This window comes from Aythya marila, assembly GCF_965140915.1.
Source record: "Aythya marila genome assembly, chromosome: 4".
NCBI lineage: Eukaryota > Metazoa > Chordata > Aves > Anseriformes > Anatidae > Aythya > Aythya marila.
Genome location: NC_139045.1, coordinates 77,006,874 through 77,028,657, shown reverse-complemented (window position 1 = coordinate 77,028,657; position 21,784 = coordinate 77,006,874). Strand labels below are relative to the sequence as shown.

The 21,784-nt window shown below is 47.8% G+C and overlaps 2 long non-coding RNA genes across 2 annotated transcripts; both read right to left on the bottom strand.

The window, feature by feature from the left end:
- Window positions 1-6,466: 6,466 nt before the first annotated feature.
- On the bottom strand, window positions 6,467-8,304 carry LOC309878124. The gene is made up of 6 exons (XR_014317487.1): window positions 8,220-8,304; window positions 7,681-7,741; window positions 7,470-7,520; window positions 7,263-7,339; window positions 6,665-6,730; window positions 6,467-6,576 (listed from the first exon to the last, which is right to left on the bottom strand). It is a non-coding gene; the product is annotated as an uncharacterized lncRNA (long non-coding RNA).
- A 768-nt stretch (window positions 8,305-9,072) lies between these two features.
- Window positions 9,073-20,995, bottom strand: LOC309877841. Its single transcript, XR_014317439.1, has 5 exons — window positions 20,816-20,995; window positions 19,997-20,114; window positions 16,420-16,527; window positions 10,091-10,165; window positions 9,073-9,710 (listed from the first exon to the last, which is right to left on the bottom strand). It is a non-coding gene; the product is annotated as an uncharacterized lncRNA (long non-coding RNA).
- Between the last annotated feature and the right edge of the window lie 789 nt (window positions 20,996-21,784).

The following is a 21,784-nucleotide window of genomic DNA, read 5'->3' as shown; positions in this document are numbered from 1 at the left end:
CTCATAAACATACCTCAAATATGTGAATTCCATGCACATAAAGCCTAGAAGGCTTTATGGTCTAAAGACTCGACAGACAGCAAACACACAGGCAAAAGCTCCAGAAATATAACAAACCGCCCCTAACCCTGAGAAAGGCCACTGCTTATATGCCCAATGCTGCCATTTTCAGATACATGCTCACACAGGGAGCCTCCATGATACATTTCTCCTAAACCCTGCTCCATCACTTTGCCACCAAGGTTGTGACTTTGATAAGATTTGACATATAGGCAAAGACTCACAAAAAGCCCTGTAATTCTGCAAAAATCATAAGGGACCCAGAAACACAAAGCAAACACACAAAATAACATCGCCATACTATCCGTAAAACTGCTGTAATAACTACTCACCTGAGGAAGAGCTGCGTGCAATACAGGCACCTACTACTTAGATTGCTTTACTATGACAGATCCTACCAGTTGCCACCTCGAAAAGATATGCGTACCGGTTTCTACTTGAAAATGCATCAGTCCATAGACTCTGACCCACCTAAAGAACCCTGCAACTGACTGAAGGAAAAACAAAGCACTTACCCCAAAGAGCAGCCCAGGCAGAAGCAGCTCTCTGATGGCACACCTGCAACTCAGTTACCATTAGGTCCCACCTGGAACCTGAAGCCAATCACATGGGAAAGTGCAGGGGGAAAGCACAAAAAAAGCAGAAAGAAGAGGAACAGCAGCTGTGGTTTTATTACCTTATTTATATGGCTTAGCTCAACAGCATGCAGAGTGCAGACATGAGAACTGGGGTGTTTCTAGAAGCTACAATCTGTTGTCGACGGAAGGAAGACACAGACGCTCAATATGAGTGAACAGTGAACTTCAACTTTAATGGATAGCTCAGTCGCCTTTTATCTAGTTTGAACATAATCAACTCATACATATTGCAAAAACTAAGCTCAGGATTGGCTAACACTTTCCTATCTTGTCAGTTAGTTCCTCCCTCTTTTAGCTACCGTCCCGCCTTAGGGACTTTCCCAACCACACAAGGGCATCGTGTCCTTGGGCCTGATTGGTTCTCAACCGGCTGCGCACGTGCCCAGGCTCATATGAGTTGAGTACGGTACCTCCCCTAGCCCATGACCTCCTAACTGCTCAACATCCACGTGTCCTACCTCACTTAACCATTCCTCCACAATTCCCCCGTTTTTATTTTGTGCTACAAATACCTTCTCTGTGAGTTGCTCTAGTTTCTTAGTTAGGCAGTTAAAGGTTACATATGCAGCAATTATAATCAATATAATTATAAGTAGAAAGCAAAGTCCCTCTTTAACTAACAAAACCCATCCACCCATGTTCCCAAAAACAGATTTAAGCCAACCTTCAAACCAACTATCTTGTACTACAATTTTTTGTGTATGATCCCTTAACCATTTCAACTGGTCGTGAATTGACTGACCATGGTCGGAAAGATTAAAGCAACACATTCCTTCTACATCTTCACACCCATGTCCCTGAGCCAAGAACAAGAAATCAATAGCGGCCCTATTTTGCAGCACAGCGTGCCTTAGGCTTTCCGTGTCTTGCGACATTTCAGAAAGAACTTGTGTGGTTACATTTGACTGTTTAACAGCCCAACAAGCAAGCTTATTTATGCTAGCCAAAGCGTGTGCAGTTCCTACAGTCAGAAAAAGATCCATTAAGCAGAGTAATACGGGCAGAGTATGGTGCTAACATTTCACTCAGTTCCTTTGGATCCCCTATCGGGACCCCAAACAAGCATGTTCTGAAAGGGTACATAACATAACACAACTATACAACTTAACCCTAATAACACTACAATTACTGTAAGCACTTAATGGTAACACAATTAATGGTAAGTAACACAACTTAGTAGTAACACACTTAAACCTAATCACTTGATGGTGATCAAAGGCTGTTCTTGATAGTCGTCGAGGTGTCACAGCCCACGTCATTGTCAGAATGATTATCAGGAACCTCTTCCTGGTCGTCTTCGGCGTGTGCAGATTCTAAAGCTGCTTCAGTCCACTTTGCAGTGATCCACTGGGTACCTGTTTCTGGCACCACTTCAAAATCTCTATAACATTTTATAACATTTTTGCAAGTAACTCTTTAACCACATTTATCACAATACTACATGCAATGATGATTGACACCACAGTGAACAAAATCCTTAATCCCTCTTTGACTAATCCCAGTAACCATCTATGCATTGTTTCAAACAAATCAGTGAACCATTGATTGAAAGGATTGATACCATATTGACTCTTTCTCATGTGCTCTTTCAAGAAAGTAATGGATTTGTGAATTGACTCATTACGATCAAAAAGTTTTAAACAGTACGTTCCCTTAAGTTTCTCCAAGTGGCTACTTCGCACAATGACTCCATACTTGTGAAACATGATTTTGCTCGACCAGTACTAATTTCCTATGATTTCAGCCTGCACTATGGCAATAAATGCGCTCTCACTAACACAGTACACAGTACACTCACACACCCAGAGGCCTCTGGCACATCTCACTCTCAATCATACCACAACCTCAATCATACCACATGAATATAATTTAGAATGATAAGCAAACAAACAAGTATTGCCTCTCATTGTGTTCCTCGTGAAGTGACTTGCAACACTTTGTTTTAAAACCTTACCCTTACACAAATACTTTCAACACAAAATACCTGGACATTTAAGAATAACACATACAATTATTAACACTCCAGTTAGTATCCCTTTTTCATTGCAAGGTAAACCTCTTATAAAAAGAATGCCAGAGAGAAGCAGTACAGCCGCCGCTGCTTCCATGGTTACATCAGACAGGCTGCAGGGTCCTGATGTCCGTCCCTCTGCTCTGTGCCGACTCGCCACACGGTGAGGGTCAGCTGCCATTCGATTCCGCGGAACTCCGAGCGCAGCACTGCTCGTGGCGGTGACTGAGGGGGGGGGAGGCTCCCACTGCCCCGTAGCCCCCTGAGGCAGCGTTATCGTTCTCACTGAAGGCGGCAGTGGGCAATCCCCAGCTCCAACACTTCCTGGCAATCCCAGTCGCTCTGTAGCAGCAGTAGCGACTCTCTGCTCAGCCTGATGTATAACTAAGGCGTTAGTGACTGCTCTCCAAGGCTTCAATAATTTTTTAGCAGCCTTATTTTCATTAATAACTTCATCAAACAATTTGTCCCCAAATTTACGCCACTCTGTTTGTTGAAAAACTGTATCAGGATTGATAAAACAACCCTGCATTACTCCATATGCTAATAATCCTGGTAAATCCTTTTTGCAGTCTATATCTGAAGTGATCCACTTTTCTAAAAAGCATTCGAGCAAAGCATACGCCGCTTGTCTCTCCATACCTTTATATACGTTGGTTGCAGCCTTTGCAAAGACCTCGGCGGCGCTTCTCCGGCGGGACCCTTTATAGGCTCATCCCGGGTGCGGGGACTCCCTTCCACCTTCCGAGCTGTGGGTGCGGGGACTCCAAGTTTTCGTCCCTTTCACCTTTCAGACCTCGGCGACGCGTGACCGGCGGGATGCTCTCCCGGGTGCGGGGACTCCACGTCCCTTTCACCTTCCCGACGCGGGTGAGGGGATTCTTGTCCCTTCCACCTCCTGGGCTGCGTTGCAGGACCGGTTCCTCCCTTATTCCGTCCAACCGTGGCCCAGGATCACCGCCAGCAGTGTCCAAATCCCGTTCAGATCGGTCCCTGTTCGGGCGCTATTTGTTGTCGACAGAAGGAAGACACAGACGCTCAATATGAGTGAACAGTGAACTTCAACTTTAATGGATAGCTCAGTCGCCTTTTATCTAGTTCGAACATAATCAACTCATACATATTGCAAAAACTAAGCTCAGGATTGGCTAACACTTTCCTATCTTGTCAGTTAGTTCCTCCCTCTTTTAGCTACCGTCCCGCCTTAGGGACTTTCCCAACCACACAAGGGCATCGTGTCCTTGGGCCTGATTGGTTCTCAACCAGCTGCGCACGTGCCCAGGCTCATATGAGTTGAGTACGGTACCTCCCCTAGCCCATGACCTCCTAACTGCTCAACATCCACGTGTCCTACCTCACTTAACCATTCCTCCACAACAATCCCCATGCTTTTGCTACAGCTTTGAATATTAAAAGGACAAAATGACCAAGCAAGTAGCTGATTTTTTTTTTTTTTCATCTGGAATTAGCTCAAGCTTTTATTTACATAGAAAGAAAAGTCTAGGAGCAGAACTGATTACATGCCAAAAAAGAATTCAATTCCATTCCACTCACAGGAAAAATCACTTACTTAAGTAAGCTGAGAACCAAAAGGCTATGCTGATGTGTTAAAACACATTACAGGACACTGGGTCCAGGCCCTCCGCTGCACCCACTTAAAATCCATCCCTACACTCACCAAGGTGCAACCCCAACCAAAACACAGACACAGCATTTCAGCTTCAACACAGTTTTGGGAACTGGTAGAAAGGACACCTCATCCTCAGCAAGGTGTGCTCAGGCTACACAGGACAGGGCTTTGGGCACCTCTTTGCCTACCAAAGAAGACCGCCATCAGCACCTGCTATGTTCCGATTCTAAAGACTAACATCACAGCCCACATTGCCTGGGACACCTGATAAACAGAAGAGAAAGCAGCCATACCGTTTTCAAGCCGTCCCTGCATGTGTTGCTCCTTGATGATCTGCAACCTCTTCTCAAATCCTCAACTGCTTCTATGGAGAGCCTGCCATGGCACCTGCAAAGCAAGATGGATACCCTTCGCAGTCACCTCGTGCTACTTGGCAGTTCTGCTCCAATCCAGCTCACAAACAGCCCGCCCTTCTCGTGCTGCTCTTTAGAGTGCAGCTTAGCCCCTCTGAGCCTGTGCGACTCACCTGTGAAACAAAAAGAAAAGCATAGGCCTAAGCAGCATCCAAAGACACAGCACAGCTAGGACAGTTACTCTCATCTGCTCCCTTACCTCTGCTCCCTCACCTGCCCTCGAGGCAGATGCTTCCATCTGCTCTCTTAGGCCAGCTACAACACCCCTGAAATATAAACAGGATTTTTACTGTATTTTGTGTAGTTAACTAACTGCAGTGACAACTGCACCCCTAAAGTGCCTGCTACATCTGTTCATCACTCACCTTGCCGAAAGCAGCTATGCTCAAGTCCCACGTTGTACACTGTGTTGCAGCTTTAACAAATGAAAACAGTCACAATATAATCATTCAGCGGCCTGCATTAGCACCCATCCCTCAACAACAGCAGGGACCCCATTTACAAATTATTGTTTCAAAACAGCAGCCCCATTACCTCAGCACCTCAGAAGTAGATCAAGCCTGTCACTGAGCTGCCTACCCAGTGCTGAACAGTTCCAGATGGAGCTCTTTCCTGTGACAGGTTCCAAAAGGTTTACACTCTACTGGGGATAGGAAAGAAATAAGAATAAACATTTCAAAACCCCATATCTGTAACCTTTCAAGATTCAACAGACCTCCTCAAGCACACCATTCAAGCGCTTATGCGAGCAGCTGCTCACAAGCAGATATACTCTCCCACCTCCACATCTGCCAAACACCACAGAGATGACTGTGCCAGCTCCCCTTCAGTACGTGCCCAGAGGCAGACCGGATGTCTTCGCCAAAACAGTCCAGACAATGTATTAGTACACCCATGCACTGCCACATTAATCACTAACTGCCAGGCAGGACAGCTCCAGACCAAACACATACACACACAGCCACGCCACAAACACTACAAAACACACAACACAAGGCGCAAGAAAAAGAGACCCCCGGAGGGAAGCCCTATGGCAACAGCAAGTTAGAACAGGTGCTCTGCACCAGACCCTAGAGAAGACTCAAATGTCATGACACGCGACTGGAAGCAACTGCCAGAACTGGGATGATGGAGGCCTAAAAAGCCTGCCTTCAAGACAACAGACCAGAAGGATGGGGACTGAAAACCCCATAAGACGATGCTTAGGAATTCAATTCCCAACAAGAGCTCCTGATGCGGCCCAGATGACTTCTGCAAGAGTGAGGATGGAAACAGATGCGATCTCAAACCGAATATGACGCACGAGACCTGAAACAGACCTGCTCTTTAAGCAGTGACTGCAACACAAGAAGTGCTCAGATCAGAGTCATGATGACAAAACAAGCACTGAGGCCCTTCAGCACCACTACCAAGTTGCCTGTCTAGTCCAGTCCAGTGTCAAAAGCTAGGAGGATATCAAGACCCGAGAAGCACAGAACAGACATCGCAGAAGCAACACAAGACAGACGAACAGAAGGAAACTGTCCTGCCTGGCACACGCACTCACGCTACAAAATAATCCCACTTCTTCTATTAGCCTGGTGACCCAGCCACAAGCAGCCTGAACGTGACCCAGCCTGAACCACCCTCACCGTGGCACCAAGTCTAGTCAGCCAGCAGGCATCATGCTGCTCTGGCTCCCAGCTCCCATTAGCCACCCCAGATATGCAAATACCAGGTGCCCCCCAACTTAGCTCTCAGGTTGCTGCATGGTAAAGTCCCTCCGCCTCAAGAAATGCACAGGCACCGATTGTCATCTTAGTCAATTGCCAGGCTCATCATCAGCTGCAAAAACAGAGTAACAGCATTCACTAGGACGCTGGCCCCATTGCTCACCTTCTCCACAATGCTGACTACTGCTAATGCAACATACGATTGTGCTCACGTGTTCCTCTCCGAGTCCAAGCTCCAACAGTGCAGCCAGTATCATCCACACCACCTGGGAAAACAAAGGGATTAAATGATCGCTGCGTTCACAAGTCACCCAATGGTGTTGTTTTTTTTTTGTTCTTGTTATTGTTGTTTTGTGTGTGTGTTTCCTGTATTTTTTTTTAAATCTGCTTTAGCTCAACAGCATGCAGAGTGCAAACAAGAGAACTGGGGTGTTTCTAGAAGCAACAATCCCCATGCTTTTGCTGCAGCTTTGAATATTAAAAGGACAATACGACCCAGCAAGTAACTGGAACTTTCTTACCTGGAATTAGCTCAAACTTTCATTTACGCAGAAAGAAAAATCTAGGAGCAAAACAGATTATACACCAACAAAATTGAGTCCATTCCATCCCCAGAAAAAAAATCACATACTCTCATCCCCTCCTGTACCTCAGCCGCTTGCCTGCCCCACATGGCAGATGTTTCCATCTGTTCTCTTTACCCACTTATAGCACCTCTAAAAGCCCAACTGGAATTTTACTCTGTTGGATGTAGGAAAATAACTGCAGTGACAACCGCGCCCCAAAAACAACAGTTACCTCTGCTCATCATGCACCAGAGTCACTGCAGAGGCAGCTCGGGTCAAGACGTCCTGCACTGCGCACTGCGTTTCACCCTCAACAAAGGAGAAAGACAAGCAGAAGATAAACATTCAGCTGACAGCAGTAGCACCCATCCCTCAACAACAAAAGGGACCCCATCTTTAGTTTTATCCTTTCAAAACAGCAGGCCACTTGCCTCTGTACCTGCAAATTAGGTCCAAGCTTGAAAGGAGCGGCCAGCATCACCCACGCCACCTGGGAACACAAAAGGACACAATGACCACTCTTCTTGCGAGCAACCACCTGCCACACTGCTCCTCTATCCCAAACAGCCTCACTTCGGACCCTCACAGGGAAACACCTGAGCGTCTTCCCTTCGCTTCGGATAAGGGATGACCAGGCTGACAACACTCACCTTCCCTCAGAGCTTTGTGACATGAGGATTTCCCTTCCCTGTCCACGACTGCTCAAAGCACCTGTAGAGACAAGAGAAAAGCACACTCTGAGGCACCTCACAGCCACAGCGTACCTGCTGCAATAATACCTCTCTCTTCCCAGCTCCGGTACTTCAGCTGCTCACCAGCTCTAACTGAGATTCTTTGCTCACAGTGCCACAGCAAACTCCACCCGGGCCACACAACACACACTACACAAGCTACAATGGCTAAGACACACAAGCTGCAACGTTCCCGCCCAACAATCAGTCGCATCGCACAGGAATAATGCCACACACTCCTCGAAACCAAACCTACCAGTCTTCAGCAGCTCCCCACCTCCTCCTACCAACCACGCTCAGCGAACACACTATTTGCCCCTGAAAAAAAAAAAAAACAAAAACTTAGAACATACACACACACACACAAAAAAAAAAAAAAAAAAAAAACAGCTGAGGTCCACAAATGCCAAGAAGACGTGCACACACAGCAGCCCCAGCAGGAGTAATCACAGACTTACCCTTTGCAGAGGAAAGAGCAGACTCTGATACAACCCTGCTCAGTCTCTTGGTAATGCTGCACCTACGCTGTCAAGCCACACATAGCATGTAATCAAGCTGGTGTAACTCTCCAGGGGACTAAAACAAGTGTTTTTATACATGTAGAGATTAAAATATGGCTCAAAAACAGGAGCATATGTGACCATCCCAAAAAACAGTGAGCCAGCAAACTCTACTAAATATCCCTCTATTCCAAGCACTTCGAAATCTAGAATTCCAACCACTTAGAAATCTAGAATTCCACGGACTCCAGCCTGTCTAGAAAACCCTGCAACTGACTGAAGGAAACACAAAGCACTTACCCCCAAAGAGCAGCCCAGGCAGGAGGAGCTCTCTGATGGCATGCCTGGGGCTCATATACCTTTTGGCCCCACCCAGAACCCAAACCAAATCACCTGGGAATGATGAGGGGCAAAGCACAAGAAAGTAGAAAGAGAACAAGAGAAGTAGCTGTGGTTTTTTTCTTTCTTTTTTAAAAATCAGCTTTATCTCAAAAGAATGCAGAGAGCAGACAAGATATCTCTGGTAATTCTAGAAGCAAAAATCCCTTTTTGCTTTCTCTGCAGGTTTTAATATTGAATTGACAATATCACCAAGCTAGTAACTGAAACTTTCTCAACTGGAATTACTTTACACAGGCTCATCCCCATCTGTAAACACAGAGAACCAGCATTCACCAGCATGCCAGCCCTAATACCCACCTCCTGCACAATACTCACTACTACTAATGCAACATACCATTGTGCAACACCTCTCTGTTCCCAGCTCCTTTACCTCCCCTGCTCAGTAGCTCCAACTGAGAAATGGGCCCGGGCGGCGCCGCGCTTAAATGGGCCCGGGCGGCGCCGCGCTTAAATGGGCCCGGGCGGCGCCGCGCTTAAATGGGCCCGGGCGGCGCCGCGCTTAAATGGGCCCGGGCGGCGCCGCGCTTAAATGGGCCCGGGCGGCGCCGCGCTTAAATGGGCCCAAACAGACTTATTCTCTAGAGATAAAGGAGGTGATCCTGCTCACTCTCTAGGCACTACTGCACTTATGTAGTCAAGGAACCCTTCCCACGGTTTCCCAAAAACAACGTACCTTTTCTTTTTCTTTATATCCTTTATTTACATAGAAAGAAAATCTAGGAGCAGAACTGATTACACGCCAAAAAAAAAAAAAAAAAATCAAATCCATTCCACTCGCAGGAAAAATCACTTACTTCAGTAGGCTATCTGAGAACCAAAAGGCTATGCTGATATGCTGGGTCAAAACACACTAGAGGACACTGGGGCCAGGCCCTCTGCTGCACCGGCCTAAAACCCATCCCTGCACTCACCAAGGTGCAACCCCAACCCAAACACAGACACAGCATTTCAGCCTCAACACAGTTTTTGGAACTGCTGGAAAGCAGGCTTCATCCTCAGCGAGGCGTACTCAGGCTGCACAGGAGGGGGCTTCAGGCACCTCTTTGCCTATTAAAGAAGAACGCCATCAGGAACTGCCACACCAGACAACCTTTTTCCTCTACAACACCTTTCTCAGGAACCACGCAGCATTCCAGCGACCTGCTTTCCTCCTACTCTAAAGGATATCTCAGCCCACCTTGTCTGTGGCACCTCATAAACTGGAGAGAAAGCAACTGCAGCAGCAAAAGCCACAGCACCCTTAGCACCCTTAGGACAGTCACTCTCATCGCCTCCTGTACCTCAGCCGCTGGCCTGCCCCACATGGCAGATGCTTCCATCTGTTCTCTTCACCCACTTATAGCACCTCTAAAAGAGTAACTGAAATTTTACTCTATTGGTTGTAAGAAAATAACTGCACTGAACCGCACCCCAAAAATAACAGCTACCTCTGCTCATCACGTACGAGTCACTCCAGAGGCACCTCGGGTCATGACATCCTGGACTGCACACTGCGTTTCAGCCTGAACAAGGGAAAACAGTCACAAAATAATCATTCAGCTGCCAGCATTAGCACCCATCCCTCAACAACACAAAGGAACCCCATTTACAATATTATCGTTTCAAAACAGAAGCCCCCATACCTCAGCACCTCAGAAGTAGATCAAGCCAGTCACCGAGCTGCCTACAGAGCGCTGAACAGTTCCGGAAGGAGCTCTTTCCTGTGACAGGTTCCTCCAAAGGTTTACACTCTACTGGGGACAGGATAGAAATAAAAATAAAAATTTCAAAACCCCATATCTGTAAGCTTTCAAGATTCAACAGACCTCCTCAAGGATACCATTCAAGTGCTATGCGAACAGCTGCTCGCAAGCAGCTCAACTGTCCCCCCAACCCCCAACATCTGCCAAACACCACAGAGATGACTGTGCCTGCTGCCCTTCAGTACGTGCACAGAGGCAGACTGGATGTCTTCGCCAACACAGTCCAGACAATGTATTAGTACACCCATGCACTGCCACGTTAGCTGTCATCACTAACTGCCAGGCAGGACAGCTCCAGACCAAACACATACATACACAGCCACGCCACAAACACTACAAACAAAACACACAACACAAGGCGCAAGAAAAAGTGACCCCCCAGAGGAAAGCCCTATGGCAACAGCAAGTCAGAACAGGTGCTCTGCACCAGACCCTAGAGAAGACTCAAATGTCACGACATGTGACTGGAAGCAACTGCCAGAACTGGGATGATGGAGGCCTAAAAAGCCTGCCTTCAAGACAAGAGACCAGAAGGATGGGGACTGAAAACCCCATAAGAAGACACTTAGGAAATCAATTCCCAAGCAGGAGCTCCTGATGCGGTCCAGATGACTTCTGCAAGAGTGAGGATGGAAACAGATGTGATCTCAAACCGAATACGATGCACAAGACCTGAAACAGATCTGCACTTTAAGCAGCGACTGCAAGACAAGAAGTGCTCAGATCAGAGCTATAACAAATCAAGCACTGAGGCCCTTCAGCACCGCTACCAAGTTGCCTGTCTGGTCAGTCCATTGTAAAAAGCTAGAAGGATATCAGGACCCGAGAAGCACAGAACAGACGCTGCAGAAGCAACACTACAAGACAGACGAACAGAAGGAAACTGTCCTGCCTGGCACACGCACTCAAGCTACAAAATAATCCCGCTGCTTCTATTAGCCTGGTGACCCAGCCACAAGCAGCCTGAACGTGACCCATCCTGAACCACCCTCACCGTGGCACCAAGTCTATTCAGCCAGCTGGCTCCATGCTGCTCTAGCTCCCAGCTCCCATTAGCCACCCCAGATATGCAAATACCACGTGTTCCCTAACTTAGCTCTCAGGTTGCTGCATGGTAAAGTCCCTCCGCCTCAAGAAATGCACAGGCACTGATTGTCATCTTAGTCAATTGCCAGGCTCATCATCAGCTGCAAAAAGAGTAACAGCATTCACTAACACACCAGCCATGATGCCCACCTGCTCCACAATGCTGACTAGTACTGATGCAACGTACAATTGTGCTCACCTCTTCCTCTCCGAATCCAAGCTCCAACACTGCAACCAGTATCATCCACACCACCTGGGAAAACAAAGGGATTAAATGATCGCTGTATTCACAACAAATCACCCAAAGGTGGATTTTTGTTGTTGTTTTTTGTGTGTGTATATTTGTTTTTTTGGTGTTGTTTTTTTTTTTTTTTTTTTTTTTTGAAATCTGCTTTAGCTCAAAAGCATTCAGACTGCAGACAAGAGAACTGGGGTGTTTCTAGAAGCAACAATCCCCATGTTTTTGCTGCAGCTTTGAATATTAAAAGGACAATACAGCCCAGCAAGTAACTGGAAATTGCTTAACTGGAAATAGCTCGAACATTTTTTTTTTTTTTTTTTACATAGAAAGAAAAATCTAGGTGCAGAACAGATTATACACCAAAACAATCAAACACCAAACAATCTTCCCTTCGCTTCAGATAAAGGATGACCAGGCTGACAACACAAACCTTCCCTCAGAGCTTTGTGACATGAGGATTTCCCTTCCCTGTCCACGACTGCACAAAGCACCTGCAAAGACAGGAGAAAAGCACACTCTGAGGCACCTCACAGCCACAGCGTACCTGCTTGTGGTGGTTTTACCGTGCTGGGCAGCTAAACCCCACAACCGCTCTCTCACTCCCCCTCTTTTAGATGAGGAGGGGTAGAAGTAAAGCAAAGAACAAGTCACGGGTTGATATAAGGATAATTTAATGAAAAGGGAAATAATAATAATAATTAAATAAAGATTATGAACTAAACAATTTAACTAAAGGAAAATAAAAAGGGAAAGGGGAAAAGGGAGGGGGAAAGGGAAAAAATAAAAAGAAGGGAGGAAAACAAATAAAATAAATGAAGGCTATATGGAAGTGCAAAGAAAAGAAATTACTCTCTACTTCCCACAAATGAGCGATGATTGACCACGTCCTTGAAGCAGGGCCTCAATGCACATAGCCGGGGTTCGAGAAGAGGACCGACGTTTTCCCAACAAGAGCCCACCCCTCCCCTCCTCTTCCTGTCTCTACTTTTATTGCTGAGTATGACATTACATGGTATGGAATATCCCTTTGATTGGTTTAGGTCAGCTGCCCTAGTGATGTTTCTCTCCTCACTTTTTGCCCACCCCCTAGGAGGGTTAGAGAAAGGCCCAATGCTGTGCCACTGCAGCTCAACAGTAGGCACAACACTGATGTGATAACACTGCTATCCAGCTATAAGCGCAGAGTACAGCACTGTAAGGGCTGCTGCCAGGAAAGTTAACATTCCAGCCAGACCCAGTACACTACTGCAATACCTTTCTCTTCCCAGCTCCGTTACTTCAGTTGCTTAACAGCTCTAACTGAGACTCTTTGCTCACAGCACCACAGCAAACTCTGCCCGGGCCACACAACACACACTACAAGCTACATTGCTTAACACACACAAATTGGAACGTTCCCGCCCAACAGTCAGTCGCATCACACAGGAAGGCTGCCGCACACTCCGAGAAACCAAACCTACCAGTCTTCAGCAGCTCCCCACCTCCTCCTGCCAACCACATTCAGCACACACACTATTTACAGCTCAGAAAAACAAGAAGTTAGAACATACACACACAAAAAAACAACTGAGCTCCACAAATGCCAAAAAGACATGCACACACACAGCAGCCCCAGCAGGGGTAATCACAGACTTACCCTTTGCGGATGAAAAAGGTGACTCTGATACAACCCTGCTCAGTCTCTTGGTAATGCTGCATCTACACTGTCAAGCCACATGTAGCATGTAATCAAGCTGGTGTAACTCTCCAGGGGACTAAAACAAGTGGTTTTATACCTCTAAAGATTAAAATATAACTCAAAAACAGAAGTGTATGACACCATCCCAAAAAACAAGTGAGCCAGCAGCCTCTACTAAATATCCCTCTCTTTCAAGCACTTAGAAATCTAGAAATTCATAGACACCAGCCTGCCTAAAGAACCCTGCAACTGACTGAAGGAAACACAAAGCACTTATCCCAAAGAGCAGCCCAGGCAGAAGGAGCTCTCTGATGCCATGCCTGGGGATAATATACCATTTGGCCCCGCCCAGCACCCAAACCCAATCACCTGGGAAAGAGGAGGGACAAAGCACAAGGAAGTAGGAGCAGAGCAGGAGCAACAGCAGCTGGTTATCATTTTTTTTTTTAATTGTTTTTTTAAAATGTGCTTTACCTGAACAACATGCAGAGAGCGGACAGGAGACTTGAGACGTTTCTAGAAGCAACAATCCCCATGCTTTTGCTGCAGCTTTTAAAATTGAAAGAACAACACGACCAGTCAAGTACTCTGGAACTTTTTCAAATGGAATTACGTCAAACAGGTTCATCATCGCTTGCAAAAACAGAGAACCAGCATTTACTAGCATGCTAGCTCTGACACCCACCTCCTCCACAACGCTGACTACAACTAATGCAACATATAATTGTGCAATACCTCTCTGTTCCCAGCTCCTTTATCTCACCTGCTCAGTAGCTCCACCTGAGAAATGGGCCCGGGCGGCGCCGCGCCGAAATGGGCCCGGGCGGCGCCGCGCCGAAATGGGCCCGGGCGGCGCCGCGCCGAAATGGGCCCGGGCGGCGCCGCGCCGAAATGGGCCCGGGCGGCGCCGCGCCGAAATGGGCCCGAACAGACTTATTCTTCAGTGATGAAGAAGGTGACCCTGCTCAGTCTCTTGGCAGTACTGCACTTACGCGGTCAAGGAACCATGCTCAACTGTTTCCCAAATACAACTACCTAGCAACACCTCATAAACATACTTCTAATATGTCAATTCAAGGACATCAAGACTAGAAGGCTGCAAGGTCTAAAGACTCAACAGACAGCAAACACACAGGCAAAAGCTCCAGAAATACAATAAACTGTCCCTAAACCTGAAACAGAATACCCCTTACATGCCCACTGCTGCCATTTTCAGATACACGCTCACACAGGGAGCTTCAATGATACATTTCTCCTAAACCATGCTCCATCACTTTGCCACCAAGGTTGTGACTTTGATAAGATTTGACATAAAGGCAAAGACTCGCAGAAAACCCCGTAATTCTGCAAAAATCATAAGGGACCCAGAAACACAAAGCAAACACACAAAGTAACATCACCATACTATCCGTAACACTGCTATAACTACTACTCACCTGAGGAAGAGCTGCATGCAATACAGGCACCTACTACTAGATTGCTTTACAATGACAGATCCTACCAGTTGCCACCTCAAAAAGATAGGAGTACTGGTTTCTACTTGAAAACGCATCAGTCCATAGACTGACCCACCTAAAGAACCCTCCAAACTACTGAAGGAAAACCAAAGCACTTACCCTAAAGTGCAGCCCAGGCAGAAGGAGCTCTCTCATGGCATACCTGCAACTCAGTTACCATTAGGTCCCACCTGGAACCTGAAGCCAATCACCTGGGAAAGTGCAGGGGGAAAGCACAAAAAAGCAGAAAGAGGAGGAGCAGCAGCTGTGGTTTTATTAACTTCTTTGTATGGCTTAGCTCAACAGCATGCAGAGCACAGACAAGAGAACTGGGGTGTTTCTAGAAACAAAAATCCCCATGCTTTTGCTACAGCTTTGAATATTGAAAGGAAAATACAAACAAGCAAGTAACTCTTTTTTTTTCCACCTGGAATTACCTCAATCTTTCATTTACAAAGAAAAATCTAGGAGCAGAATAGATTACATGCCAAAAGAAGAATTCGATTCCATTCCACTCGCAGGAGAAATCACTTACTTCAGCAGGCTATCTGAGAACCAAAAGGCTATGCTGATGTGTTAAAACACACTACAGGACACTGGGGCCGGGCCCTCCGCTGCACCCACTTAAAACCCATCCCTACACTCACCAAGGTGCAACCCCAACCCGAACACAGACACAGCATTTCAGCCTCAACACAGTTTCCAGAACTGCTGGAAAGCAAGCTTCATCCTCAGCGAGGCGTGCCCAGGCTACACAGGACAGGGCTGCGGGCAACTCTTTGCCTACCGAAGAAGACCGCCATCAGCACCTGCTTTGTTCCGATCCTAAAGGCTAACATCACAGCCCACGTCGCCTGGGACACCTGATAAACAGAAGAGAAAGCAGCCATACCGTTTTCAAGCCGTCCCTGCACGTGTCGCTCCTCGATGATCTGCAACCTCTTCTCAAATCCTCAACCGCTTCTGTGGAGAGCCTGCCATGGCACCTGCAAAGCAAGACCCTTCGCAGTCACCTCGTGCTACTTGGCAGTTCTGCTCCAATCCAGCTCACAAACAGCCCGCCCTTCTCGTGCTGCTCTTCAGAGTGCAGCTTGGCCCCACTCAGCCTGTGCGACACACCTGTGAAACAAAAAGAAAAGCATAGGCTGAAGCAGCATCCAAAGACACAGCACAGATAGGACAGTTACTCTCATCTGCTCCCTAACCTCTGCCCCCTCACCTGCCCTCGAGGAAGATGCTTCCATCTGCTCTCTTAGGCCAGCTACAACACACCTCTGAAATACAAACAGGATTTTTACTGTACTTTGTGCAGTTAAGTAACTGCTAGATCTGCTCATCGCTCACCTTGATAAAAGAAGCTGTGGTCAAGTCCTGTGTTGTACACTGTGTTGCAGCTTTAGCAAATGAAAACGGTCACAAGATAATCATTCAGCTGCCAGCATTAGCACCCATCCCTCAACAACAGAAGGGACCCCATTTACAAATTATTGTTTCAAAACAGCAGCCCCCTTACCTCAGCACCTCAGAAGTAGATCAAGCCAGTCACCGAGCTGCCTACCGAGTGCTGGACAGTTCCAGAAGGAGCTCTTTCCTGTGAGCAGTTCCTACTAAGGTACACACTCTACTGGGGACAGGAAAGATATAAAAATAAAAGTTTCAAAACTCCGTATCTGTAAGCTTTCATGATTCAACAGTGCACCGTTCAAGCATTATGGGAGCAGCTGCTCGCAAGCAGCTCAACTCTGCCAAATCCACATCTACCAACCTCCAGAGATGACTGTGCCAGCTGCCCGTCAGTACGCGCCCAGAGGCAGACCGGATGTCTTTGCCAATACAGTCCGGACAATGTATTAGTACACCCATGCACTGCCACGTTAGCTGTCATCGCTAACTGCCAGGCAGGACAGCTTCAGTACTTTGGGCAGTTAAGTAACTGCAGTGACAACTGCACCACTAAAGTAACTGCTAGATCTGCTCATCGCTCACCTTGCTAAAAGAAGATGCGGTCAAGTCCTGTGTTGTACACTGTGTTGCAGCTTTAGCAAATGAAAACGGTCACAAGATAATCGTTCAGCTGCCAGCATTAGCACCCATCCCTCAACAACACAAAGGGACCCCGTTTACAATATTATCATTTCAAAACAGAAGCCCCCATACCTCAGCACCTCAGAAGTAGACCAAGCCAGTCACCGAGCTGCCTACGGAGCGCTGAACAGTTCCGGAAGAAGCTCTTTCCTGCGACAGGTTCCTCCAAAGGTTTACACTGTACTGGGGACAGGAGAGAAATAAAAATAAAAGTTTCAAAAACCCCTTATCTGTAAGCTTTCAAGATTCGACAGACCTCCTTAACCACACCATTCAAGCACTATGCGAGCAGCTGCTCACAAGCAGATATACTCTCCCCCCCCCAACATCTGACAAACAACACTGAGATGACTGTGCCAGCTGCCCTTCAGTATGTGCCCAGAGGCAGACCGGATGTCTTCGCCAAAACACTCCAGACAATGTATTAGCACACCCATGCACTGCCACGTTAGCTGTCATCACTAACTGCCAGGCAGGACAGCTCCAGACCAAACACATACACACACAGCCACGCCACAAACACTACAAACAAAACACACAACACAAGGCGCAAGAAAAAGTGACCCCCCGGAGGGAAGCCCTATGGCAACAGCAAGTCAGAACAGGTGCTCTGCACCAGACCCAAGGAGAGACTCAAATGTCATGACACGCGACTGGAAGCAACTGCCAGAACTGGGATGATGGAGGCCTAAAAAGCCTGCCTTCAAGGCAAGAGACCAGAAGGATGGGGACTGAAAACCCCATAAGACGACGCTTAGGAAATCAATTCCCAAGCAAGAGCTCCTGATGCGGCCCAGATGACTTCTTCAAGAGTGAGGATGGAAACAGATGCGATCTCAAACCGAATACGATGCACGAGACCTGAAACAGAACTGCATTTCAAGCAGCGACTGCAAGACAAGAAGTGCTCGGATCAGAGCCACGATGACAAATCAAGCACTGAGGCCCTTCAGCACCGCTACCAAGTCCCCTGTCTGGTCAGTCCAGTGTCAAAAGCTAGGAGGATATCAAGACCCGAGAAGCACAGAACAGACGCTGCAGAAGCAACACTACAAGACAGACGAACAGAAGGAAACTGTCCTGCCTGGCGCACGCACTCACGCTACAAAATAATCCCGCTGCTTCTATTAGCCTGGTGACCCGGCCACAAGCAGCCTGAACGTGACCCAGCCTGAACCACCCTCACCGTGGAACCAAGTCTAGTCAGCCAGCAGGCACCATGCTCCTCTGGCTCCCAGCTCCCATTAGCCACCCCAGATATGCAAATACCAGGTGCCCCCCAACTTAGCTCTCAGGTTGCTGAATGGTAAATTCCCTCCGCCTCAAGAAATGCACAGGCACTGGTCGTCATCTTAGTCAATTGCCAGGCTCATCATCAGCTGCAAAAACAGAGTACCAGCATTCACGAGCATGCCGGTCATGATGCCCACCTTCTCCACAACGCTGACTACTGCTGATGCAACATACAACTATGCTCACCTGTTCCTCTCCAAATCCAAGCTCCAACACTGCAACCAGTATCATCCACACCACCTGGGAAAACAAAGGGATTAAATGATCGTTGCGTTCACAACACATCACCCAATGGTGGTTTTTTTTTGTTATTGTTGTTTTTTGTGTGTGTGTGTGTTTCCTTTTTTTTTTTTTTTTGGTCTGCTTTAGCTCAACAGCATGCAGAGTGCAAACAAGAAAACTGGGGTGTTTCTAGAAGCAACAATCCCCATGCTTTTGCTGCAGCTTTGAATATTAAAAGGACAATACGACCCAGCAAGTAACTGGAACTTTCTTACCTGGAATTAGCTCAAACTTTTCTTCACCTTGAAAGAAAAATCTAGGAGCAGAACACATTATACATCAACAAAATTAATTCCATTTCATCCCCAGAAAAAAAATCACATACTCTCATCCCCTCCTGTACCTCAGCCGCTTGCCTACCCCACGTGGCACACGCTTCCATCTGTTCTCTTTACCCACTTATAGCACCTCTAAAAGACAAACTGGAATTTTACTCTATTGGATGTAGGAAAATAACTGCAGTGACAACCGCGCCCCAAAACCAACAGTTACCTCTGCTCACCACGCACCAGAGTCACTGCAGAGGCAGCTCGGGTCAAGACGTCCTGCACTGCGCACTGCGTTTCAGCCTGAACAAAAGGAAAAACACAGGCAGAAGATAAACATTCAGCTGACAGCAGTAGCACCCATCCCTCAACAACAAAAGGGACCCCATCTTTAGTTTTATCCTTTCAAAACAGCAGGCCACTTGCCTCTGTACCTGCAAATTAGGTCCAAGCTTGAAAGGAGCGGCCAGCATCACCCACGCCACCTGGGAACACAGAAGGACACAATGACCACTGTGCTTGCAAGCAACCACCTGCCACACTGCTCCTCTATCCCACACAGCCTCACTTCGGACCCTCACAGGGAAACACCTGAGCGTCTTCCCTTCGCTTCGGATAAGGGATGACCAGGCTGACAACACTCACCTTCCCTCAGTGCTTCGTGACACGAGGATTTCCCTTCCCTGTCCACGACTGCACAAAGCACCTGTAGAGACGAGAGAAAAGCACACTCTGAGGCACCTCACAACCACAGCGTACCTGCTGCAATACCTCTCTCTTCCCAGTTCCTTTACTTCAGTTGCTCACCAGCTCTAACTCAGATTCTTCGCTCACAGCGCCACAGCAAATTCTGCCCGGGCCACACAACATACGCTACACAAGCTACATTGCTTAGGACACACAAGCTGGAACGTTCCCGCCCAACAATCAGTCGCATCGCACAGGATGGATGCCGCATACTCCTAGAAACCAAACCTACCAGTCCTGAGCAGCTCCCAACCTCCACCTGCATACCACGTTCAGCACACTAACTGTTTACCCCTCAGAAAACCAGAAACTTAGAACATACACACACACAAAAAAAAAAAAAAAAAAACACAACTCCACAAACGCCAAAAAGACATGCACACACAGCAACCCCGGCAGCAGTAATCACAGACTTACCCTTTGCAGATGAAAAAGGTGACTCTGATACAACCCTGCTCAGTCTCTTGGTAATGCTGCATCTACGCTGCCAAGCCACATGTAGCATGTAATCAAGCTGGTGTAACTCTCCAGGGGACTAAAACAAGTGGTTTTAAACATGCAGAGATTAAAATATATCTCAAAAACAGGAGAATATGCGGTCATCCTAAAAAAAAGTGAGCCAGCAGCCTCTACTAAATATCCCTCTAATTCAAGCACTTAGAGATCTAGAATTCCAACCACTTAGAAATCCAGAAATCCATAGACTCCAGACTGCCTAGAGAACCCGGCAACTGACTGAAGGAAACACAAAGCACTTACCCCCAAAGAGCAGCCCAGGCAGAAGGAGCACTCTGATGCCATGCCTGGGGCTCATATACCTTTTGGCCCCGCCCAGCACCCAAACCCAATCACCTGGGAAAGGGGAGGGGCAAAGCACAAGAAAGTAGAAATAGAGCAAGAGAAGTAGCTGTTTTTCTTTTTGTTTCTTTTTTTAAATAAACATTATCTCAAAAGCATGCAGAGAGCAGACCAAATATTTGCAGTGATTCTAGAAGCAAAAACCGCCTTTGGCTTATTCTGCAGGTTTTAATATTGAATGGACAATATCACCAAGCTAATAACTGAAACTTTTTGAACTGGAATTACTTTACACAGGCTCATCCCCATCTGTAAACACAGAGAACCAGCATTCACTACCATGCAAGCCCTAATACCCATGTCCTGCACAACGCACACTACAACTAATGCAACATACCATTGTGCAATACTTCTCTGTTCCCAGTTCCTTTACCTCACCTGCTCAGTAGCTCCACCTGAGTAATGGGCCCGGGCGGCGCCGCGCCGAAATGGGCCCGGGCGGCGCCGCGCCGAAATGGGCCCGGGCGGCGCCGCGCCGAAATGGGCCCGGGCGGCGCCGCGCCGAAATGGGCCCGGGCGGCGCCGCGCCGAAATGGGCCCGGGCGGCGCCGCGCCGAAATGGGCCCGGGCGGCGCCGCGCCGAAATGGGCCCGGGCGGCGCCGCGCCGAAATGGGCCCGGGCGGCGCCGCGCCGAAATGGGCCCGGGCGGCGCCGCGCCGAAATGGGCCCGGGCGGCGCCGCGCCGAAATGGGCCCGGGCGGCGCCGCGCCGAAATGGGCCCGGGCGGCGCCGCGCCGAAATGGGCCCGGGCGGCGCCGCGCCGAAATGGGCCCGGGCGGCGCCGCGCCGAAATGGGCCCGGGCGGCGCCGCGCCGAAATGGGCCCGGGCGGCGCCGCGCCGAAATGGGCCCGAACAGACTTATTCTTCAGTGATGAAGAAGGTGACCCTGCTCAGTCTCTTGGCAGTACTGCACTTACGCGGTCAAGGAACCATGCTCAACTGTTTCCCAAATACAACTACCTAGCAACACCTCATAAACATACTTCTAATATGTCAATTCAAGGACATCAAGACTAGAAGGCTGCAAGGTCTAAAGACTCAACAGACAGCAAACACACAGGCAAAAGCTCCAGAAATACAATAAACTGTCCCTAAACCTGAAACAGAATACCCCTTACATGCCCACTGCTGCCATTTTCAGATACACGCTCACACAGGGAGCTTCAATGATACATTTCTCCTAAACCATGCTCCATCACTTTGCCACCAAGGTTGTGACTTTGATAAGATTTGACATAAAGGCAAAGACTCGCAGAAAACCCCGTAATTCTGCAAAAATCATAAGGGACCCAGAAACACAAAGCAAACACACAAAGTAACATCACCATACTATCCGTAACACTGC